The sequence below is a fragment of the Octopus bimaculoides genome, chromosome 10 (assembly GCF_001194135.2).
Source record: "Octopus bimaculoides isolate UCB-OBI-ISO-001 chromosome 10, ASM119413v2, whole genome shotgun sequence".
Classification (NCBI taxonomy): Eukaryota; Metazoa; Mollusca; class Cephalopoda; order Octopoda; family Octopodidae; genus Octopus; species Octopus bimaculoides.
In genome coordinates this window covers 6,016,216-6,026,144 of record NC_068990.1, presented here as the reverse complement: position 1 = coordinate 6,026,144, position 9,929 = coordinate 6,016,216, and the positions used below count along the sequence as shown (strand labels likewise).

General features: G+C 35.0%; 1 long non-coding RNA gene across 1 annotated transcript in view; it reads left to right on the top strand.

Annotated features, from left to right (window-relative positions):
- The window catches only part of LOC106884009 (uncharacterized), a 17,829-nt gene extending 12,637 nt beyond the window's left edge, over positions 1 to 5,192 (top strand). The window contains exon 3 of the long non-coding RNA XR_001411183.1: positions 4,447 to 5,192. This is a non-coding gene — a long non-coding RNA (uncharacterized LOC106884009). The remainder of the gene's footprint in view (positions 1 to 4,446) is intronic.
- Positions 5,193 to 9,929: the final 4,737 nt, after the last annotated feature.

Here is a 9,929-nt window from a genome sequence, read left to right as displayed (position 1 = left end):
TATATATATATATATATATATATATATGTATATATAATATATATATACAACAGAGATCTAAACGCTTACACATACAATATACATTTGAGTATATATCAGTGTATGTGTGTGAGAGGAGAGAGAGGGAGACAGAAGGAGTGAGAGAGAGAGAGAGAGAGAGAGAGAGAGAGAGAAGTGGAAATATAATTTTGTAGCAGCTGTTCCCTAAAGAATGCGCTTTTAGAGATAAACTATTGTTCGAGATCAATATCTTGCTGAAGAATTTTTTATATTCCTCTGCTTTATTTTGGTGTTGTAAGAGAAACTGTTGAAAGCTTTGTCAACTCAGAATGTTTCCATTACTATCGTATTTTGCCAAACATCTACACTAGATATGCTCTTCATACCAACACATCCAACGCCGCTTTGAAGCCTATTGTTTTAAAAGTTAACATGTCTTGTTTGACAACACATTTCAACAGTTATATGAGACTCCACCTGTTACTGGTTTCATTGTGACAGGATTGGAGAACCACGTCACGTTTTAATTTTGTTTTGTATACCAAATCATAGTATTCACCAAATTATTTATTTCAGTTTGGTATGAATTTATCGATGTCTTAAATTATCGAATAGCTAAGATAACTTCCTTAGACTCGAAACGGACATGACTGGTTGCAGTATTATACATCTGTACATAGAAAGATACTCACATACATGAGCGAGCGCCAACACGCGCACACACGCACAAAGACGCTCACACTCACACAAACATCCACACATAACTTTATAATCACGAGACGAAGAGCCTAGACATCAGGCCATGCACCTTCACTAATTCACTATTAAAAACATTATTAAAGGATGGATGTTCTCGACAAGCGTAACGATTATATTGATTTCAAATTTTGGCACAAGATCACCGATTTCGGAGTAGGGATAAGTCAATTGCATCGACCCCAGTAAGCAATTGGTACTTATTTTATGACCCTGAAAGGATGAAAGGCAAAGTTGACCTGAGTGGAATTTGAACTCAGACCGTAATGACGGGCGAAATGCCGCAAAGCATCTTGCCCGGCGTGCTAACGATTCTGCCCGTTCATCCCCTTAGGGGTGTCGAATATATTAAAATAAACGCCCATGAGGTTACAAAAGGAAGTTGGCTTTTGCGGGATGTCTATTAAGAATACAGAGAAATGGAATCAAAATAATGTAATCTTATTCGTCTGGCTGATTATTACCCTCTTATTGACGGAGATATGTTTTTTTATATTCATAACATTCAAGGCTAATTTAAAGATAAATTTATTAGAAGATGCTGTATAATGACTTTGAAACAGACATCACTCTATATTTGAACTAAGAACGTGGGAGAAAATGAAACACTATAACGCATTTAATCCACTATGGCAAAGTTTCTGTCAATTCTATCAATTCACGGTACTAGCTATGAATAATATTAATATGGGAAATGCTGGAGAAATTGGTCCCATAAGTTTGACAGCATTATAATTATTCATGTATGCGCTAATTATCTATATACATAGCTGATACAAGTTTCTTCAGGAAAAAAAAATGTGGAGATAAATGAGATCTTTTGATGAGATATCTTTCTTGGAAATGAAACGAATTAACGTTGCATTGAAAATGTGACGAGAATTGCAATGAAACTGTCACTCAGCCTGGTGAAAAAGAAATGAAGAATATGTAAATATAGTAGGTTCAAGATCAAAGAGAGACTAGCGCAATTTATAAAGGAGGTTATGTAGGCTTTACGAAGAAATGTGAAGTTTTTATGTAATTTCTCTTTACGATCAACAACCCCCACCTCCCCCAATGCTTTGATAACTGATCAAAATACGCATTTAACGGAGACACGAAATTATAGAATTGGTTTGGGGGGGGGGCTAGATGGGAGGAGCAGGTTGGAAGAAGAAAAGGACGCAGCTGATCTGGGCCCGTGATGACATAGGTGATAGAAAGGCTGATACGATGGATGAGATGGTTAGAGGCTCGAGGTGGAGGAGCTCGTTAGAGGCCCAAGACGATGGATCTAGTAGGTAGTTCAAAAAGACGGAGGTGCTAGTTCGAAATCCGAGTAGAAATAGTTGGAAACACGAGATGAAAGAGGAACTGGTCGGAGGCTCGATATAATAAAAGTTAGTTGGAGACCTGTGATGACGGAAGAGCTGGCTGGAAGTCCGAGGTAATGAAGATGGTTGGAGACCTGAGATGACAGGAGTGATGCTAGTGAGCTCAAGATGGCGGAATTCTTGACTGAAAAAACTCGAAATAATGGTGGTGCTAATCAGAGGCAGAAAATGATGGAACTAACTTAAATTGTAAAACGTTAGTTAACTATATTTTGATTCCTTTTCTTATTTCCGAGTTCAAAAGTAACCAAATTCAGTTATATCTATCTTCATCTTTTTAGAATTATTAAAAAGCAACAGTAATGTACTTGGAATCAATTCAACTGACTGCACGAAATTTGGAGATGGACTAATATTTATAAGTGTTAATAGGTAATGGAAATTTTGTGATGTGTAACGTTATGAAAGAGGTGAACAATCAACATACTCGAAAGCGATGGCCAATAATGCTAATACTGTAGAAACGTGTAAGCAATTTCATTTAATGTACAACGCTTTAAAAATTTAAGATATTTGTGCGTAAAGAAGACATTTTATTGTTTTAATGTTTCCAGTCATTGCAGTGAGACCATGCTGGCTATAACTGCATTTCGTATTTTTATTTAGTTGATTATAATTATCACACATGTTTATTTCAGACAGTTACTTATTTTATAGATTTCTACCCTTATTTAGATGTAAAAGGGTGCAGCACAGACTTACACTGGTAAATATGGACATATGAGCATATAACCAAGCACATATACTCAGATGTACAAACGCACATATACACCCTTCATCATCCTCATCGTCATCTTAGTCGTCGTCGTCGTCGTCGTCGTCATCATTTAATGTCCCCTTTTCCATTCTGGTATGAACTGGACGGTTTACTACTACTACTACTACTACTACTACTACTACTACTACTACTACTACTACTACTACAACAATAATAATAATGATAATAATAATAATAATAATAATGATAATAATAAAAGAGCAACGTCTTGCATTTCTTACTTTCTAGTAATTTATTAGGTTCATATTCATACCATTTAACAGCATGTTCAAATCCTAGCTTTCTACATAGCTCCCAGTGGATTACTCTCCCTAGGTTGTCACGTCTTGTATTCTTTCTGTGCTATATTCACAAACTATATGAGTAATGCTTTCCTCTTTTGATTTGTATAACCTTCATTGGCAATCTAATTGGTTTTTGTGTATCTTGGCTTTTATCCAATTAGTCTTTAATGCTTGATTTTGTGCTGCTACTAACAAACTCCCTGTCTCCCTTTTCAGCTTTCCTATCTGCAACCATAATCATGTCTCACTACTACCATTTGCTGCAACTATCTTTGGGAATCTACAATACAACACCTCCTGCCAGTCAGATAATTTCTGTTCTTTTTTATGATTTTTAAGTTCGTTTGGACTTTTGGTTACCTTATGCCATACTGTGACTCTAGCAGCTTTTAATAAACTTTCTTTACTATTACCTATGTAGGTGTCTATATCTACTCTAACTAACTTCACGCAGACTTCTACTGATATTAACCCTCTTTCGCCTTCCTTTCTAGGTAAATATAATCTTGCTACTCCTCTCTTGGGTGGAGTCCTCCATTCCAGCTGAATTCCTTCCCAGTTCTGTCTAGCTTTGCTAATTCAGTTTTTGTCCAATCTACAAAAGCTACTGAGTATCTAAGTAATGATACTACCCAAGTATTTACAGCCTTTACTAGATTTGGGCCATTTAGCTTTGATTTCATTAGTATCTTCCCCATTCTGATGCACTCCTTCTCAATTTTCGTTTTCATTTTTATAGTTATTATTATTATTATTATTATTATTATTATTATTATTATTATTATTATTATTATTATTATTATTTTATGTTTGACTTTTGCTTTGCATTTGTACAAGTTGGATCCAAGTCTCACCCAGAGACCTCAAGAGACAACAAGTTAGAAGTTCATGTAGTTCATATTATTATTATTATTATTATTATTATTATTATTATTATTATTATTATTATTATTATTATTATTATTATGCAAAGCAATCTTGAGTGAGATAGCTACTAAGGATTATTTTCTATAATGAATATATTGTTTCAGTGTTACAAAAATATTCTCATATGATATTAACATAGATGTATGTATATGTATATTCGTGTATGAGTACGTGTGCGTGTGAGAATGTGTGTGTGTGTTTGTGAGTGTGTGTGCTTGTGTGTGTGTATGTGTGTGCGTGTGTATGTTTGAGTGAGTGAATGAGTGTATAACCATATAATACTATTAGATTTGTTGATTCAGGAATTTCAACCTAATCATTTCAGAATTGGGATGGTTTTTCCTGAAAATTTAACCGGTGGGATTATAAAGATGTTCCTGAATCAGTAGAGATTTTGCTATGAACTGACTGAAGCTTTATCGACAAATAAATGCATCAAATTGCCACTTCAAGAAATTACCCAGAAAGATTTTACGTAGTCACTAGAGATTCAATGAATAGCAATCAAATATCCCTCAAAATTTATGTTACCACTTTGAAAAGAGAATACAGTTGTAATGAAGTTCTATGTATTCAATATTCGAGAGAAGGGTGGGAGAGAAGAGCTGAAATATGTATGGCTGCAAGTGTGCGCAATCAGAAACGACCTGGAGCTAAACAACATGTACGACACCAAGTGCAGTCATTTTCCAGTCATGCCAGGATAACATAATCTATTTTATTTTACATATCATTGTGACTTTTTCAAACAATTAAATTGGAACATCTAATCACTTACTAGTACATCTGAACATCTCAGTCATACCGTGCATGTAGCCATCGTCTGCCAGGAAAATTTCAGTGAACATATAAACTACGCATATGACACATATTGTACAACATGGACTGAAGTCACAGAAGGGCTAGATCCAACGCACCAAAAAGAGTCCCACCATTTCCTTCGACAGACAACAGAGCTACTTCAAGAAACCCACGGTGACAGGGTCATTGCACCGAAAAAAGTTCCGCCATTTCATTCGACAGACTACAAAATTACTTCAATAAACTCATGGCGACAGGGTCATCAAATTGCATTTGCGTGTGTCTTATATTTACATTCACTGTAGGAAACATTGAGCTTATTTTTATATTGTGAATAGCCAGTCATGTTCAGTCAATGAATAAGGAATAATGGCATCTAAAACTTCGGAATTCTTTCAAAACTTTGTGACAAACGTTGAGAAGATGCTGAAAAATTTCGCAGCTAAGAAGCTTAGATAGTTTGTTTTTCTGTCTCATATTTGTCAAATGTCTTCTTTTAGCAGCAAACATATTTATGGAAATACCTTATACGTGTATTTATCACAGACCTTTCACAACTTTTCCCGTCAACATAGTATCATATGACTGACTGATTCAAAGATAAAAAGTCTTCGTCATACAATGTTGCAAAAACTGCTCGATTTTCGACAGAATAAGCTCGAACTTTTGGCACAGTTTGGCAAACAGAAACTATATACATACCTTGGATTGAATGACGAATATATTATATGTTTACCATTTAAACAAAGCAGAACATGGGGAATATAAGGAATACATATATGAGAGAGAATAAAAACGTGAGATTTTTAATGTTATCTCTCATAAATATACTCTTTATATTTGCACGATTCACTTTATTTTCAGTATCAATACAAACCCGCGCACGCATACACACTCATACGGACACACAAACACGCGCACATACATAAAGGTATTCATAGGAATATTAATCTTTTTTACTTTGTAGTTTTTGCTCTATTGATGGCTATAGTGTATTTACATTGAGAGAATGAAATATTTCTTTTACATAACGACATTTCAGCTTTATGTTATTATAATGTTTAGCATATCCGGTATCAGTAACCATGGTAAGTCAGATATTTCTACAGCTGCATGAAGTTTTGAAATCATCGTTTATGAGTCAGGAGAGTAAGATCATAATTACTTAGCAACCATCCCCCCATCATCAAACATAAAACAAGCAACAGCAGGCAAATAAACAAAAAACACACAAAAGAAAACAAATAAAACATCAAAAATATTTTGTAGAAAATATTAATAAAATATCCAAAATGTTATATGCGGAATGCTTAATGTTGCGTATACATTAAAAGAGTTGATTAGCTTCCATTTCAGTCTTATCAACTCTGTTGGTTTATGACATTAAAATATTATATTGGCATGGAACTATCATTTTTTTTAACTGCGTCACTTCCACTTTTCAAAACTGTAGCATGGGTGAAATAATTTTTTTTTTGGGTGGTGAAGCAAGAGCTTTCACAGACGGATGCACTTCATACTGCTAACCACTCAACCGGAAATGAGGAATCGAATTTCGTTTTATCATGTCATGCATACCGAAGGAAGCTGAACTATGTATCATATTCAGAAATGCATAGCACAATGACTGAAGCAACGTTTGAATTTCAAACCTGGTATATGTCACCACCACAGCTGTAGTAATTTTAATTTGCAAATCGAAAAGAGAGTTTGTTGTGTGTCAGAAACTTTTGGCTGTCATGATGAGCGCAAAAGATCTGATGTTTAACCTTACAGCATCGGCCGCAAACCCGGGTGTCGCTACCCGTAACGCGGAGGAGAGAAAAATCAACACATACAGGGGCTCGGCCGGCCGCCATTAGTTTATGACGGTCGCCGTCGAGATGTTCGGTATTCTAAGATCCTGTACTACCAATTTCCTCCGCAAAATAGAGATAACCGCGGCCCGTCTGAGAAATGAACCCCATGATATGGAGTAGCTTCTACAGCGAGTGTCGCTGGTTATTCACTGCGGCAATGCCACCACAGGACTCAGTTAAGGACGCCACAGGGCGTAGGACGCAGTTAAGTACACCATTTATTCTGGGGTATGTAACCCATCGTCCCCTCCTCTCGATCTCATGCTGCTTTATTATTTTAGTTTCTTTGTCAAAGCTTTTTCGTCACACATCCTTTGACCTCATCAACAACTCTCTATCCCACGTGTCTTATCCTTGTTCTGCTTATTCCATTTTAGCACAAATATCGGATATAGTTTTTTTTTCATTTGCAAAAAATCTGAAAATTGGCTATAATAATATAGTTTTCTAGTCTAATTGCTATGAATGTATGATGTTGTGGAGAAAAAAAATTGGAGGAAAAAGTTACAAAGGTTTAAAAATCGAAAAAATCATGTATTTATAGCCAATAGCGAGACAAATTTTCTGCGTTTAGCGGAGTGGTGTCAATTTTAAGGTTGTACCCTGTGAAATTTATCGTTTAGCGTCTGTGAAATGACCTCTTCATTGTAGGTTTAAAAATAAACAGAAATACCTAATAAAATCAATATTATTATCCTACAGTTTCTTTTGCTTCTTCCTTGATTCTATATTTTTATTATTTTTTTAAAATTTGTAATATAAATATATTTGTCTGCATCTGTTTATGAGTATTTCAGAATTATGATTACCTATCATGTATTTGTGTACAGCATTAATATACAAGTGCATGTGTGTGTGTGTCTCCAAAACTTCAAAGTCGAGTAACGTTTTCATGCTTGGATTTGTAAACTACGATAAGAATAACACCGGCCAACAAAAAATTTGTCCCAAGAAAAAGAATACTTGTATCCTACATGTTTTTGCATGCAGAATTCAAAAATAATGTCAAATTATCTGTACTAAGTTCACGTATTCCATTCACCGTCATAATGTCAAGAAACTGTATAAACATCGCAAATAACTTTTGTTATATATGAAAAATATGTAAAATATTACGACAATTGACGAAAAATATCTATAATAAAATTCTAATTGATAAATATAAATTTTTATTAAACCAAAACCCGCGGGTGAAGTAAGTCTCGTTGTATGAAGAATCAACACAACATACAGGTGGAACACAACACAATGTGTGGTTGTCATGGCAACAAGCTGCTAATGCTTCGCTGTCTGTTGATTGGCTAAAATTACCCAAATTTCCCAACTTTAATTCCAAATAACATCAGATTCTTTAATTTACGAGATAAAGTAATTGGTTGATCGTAATCAAAATTCAGAGTTGCATCGAAACACCAAAATTGAAAGCAATCTGAGCAAAATTAAAGAGGTCTCATTTTGCGAATGAAAAAGACTAGATCCGAAACATCTTGATGTTAGGGTACTTTTACAATACTATTCAAGTAAGGTTTCGCTTAAACAACCACTTACCAAGTAAATAACATTAGTAAAGCAAGCTAAGTTCGGAGGAAAAGTAAATATGGCATTCGAATCGCGCCGTATTACGATTTGTTTTTCGCTTTACATTTACTGCTTAAGGGCTTCGTCTTACAGCTATCGTCAGGTCCAATCGTCAGTCATATTCAGATGATTTATGCTTACATGTATACATGTCCATAAAGTAAAATCACAATCTAAGGAAACTGATTGTGGTCTGTGCAGGACATACAATTATTCAATAAGAGAATTCAATAAATTCTATTGCCTATCACGATCTTGAATGAATATGAGAATACTTTGTAATTCACAGGTTCTACTTTCGTAAGTTATTATGTTCTACACCGGTGTTTACCAAAGTTTCGTTACACTAACACTCCATTGATGTCAAATCGCATCGGCTGACACTCCTCTTTAACTCTTCTCAAGTAGTATTCAAATACAAACGATGTTTAATTTAAATTTCCACCCCTGAAACAAATTTTTACACCCCAGGTTAGGAAACATTGCTCTAAACACACGAATCCATAAGTGATTAAAAGAGGTGAAATCCTGTATTAGACTCAGATTATCATATAACCGAGCCAGCCTAAAACACATTCGTTTATTTTATGGTGGATACCAAATTCTGAAAATTTTATTAGCCTATCAAATAATTTTCAGCACTTTTTTCAACCTGGTTATTTTATCAATCATTATTAATCGAATCTCAAAGTTAGATCTTCAACACAAAGAGATGAAGTGGTATCTAGAAGTGGTATCTAGGAGTGTGTGGATTTATAAAATAATAAAATTTAAGGCGCTATAAAATTTATGCTAACGCTTGAAAGTCTTGATAAACGTTGTTATTCATAATTTTATTATGTACATGTATAAGACCTGAAGGCGCGTGACCTAGTGGTTAGGCTGTTGCGCTCACGATCGCTAGGACATGGGTTATTTCATGTTGCTCCAGTCCCCCTTTCGGTGGGGAATGTTGGCCTGCCATCCTAGCCAGCGGGTTGGTGTCATTTGAAGACTGAAACAATGCATAATGCATTGTGACCAGCGATGTGTAACAACATTTGATAGTCTGGTCAGTCATGTGATCACGGGACACTTTTAAGACAGGGAGCTGGTAGAATCTTTGGCACGCCGGACAAAATACTTCGCTGTATTTATTCCGATTTTACGTTTTGAGTTGAAATTCCGCCGAACGTCAACTTTGCTTTTCAACCTTCCGTGGTCGATAAGATAAGTACCAGTGAACCTCTGGGTCGACTATACCCATCCCTTAAAATTTCAGGTCCTGTACCTATAGTGGAAAGAATTATGTACAATTAATACATGGTAAGCAGTTGATTTCTATTTTATTTTTTAAAAGATGATTTTTAAAACAGTTTTTATTGTACTGTGAAAACTTTCTAATCAAAGTGCGCCAATTTTTAACTTTCCATGAGAAGTGCACCATGAATATTTTTTCCGATCACCACCTTGTCACGAACAAAAAAGAAAAAAATGAGAATCACTGGTCAAGATAATATTTTTCCTTTGGTCATAGCTGAAAAAGAAAAGAAGAAGAGGAAAAGATCTCTGTTGTAACAAGTTATAGTAG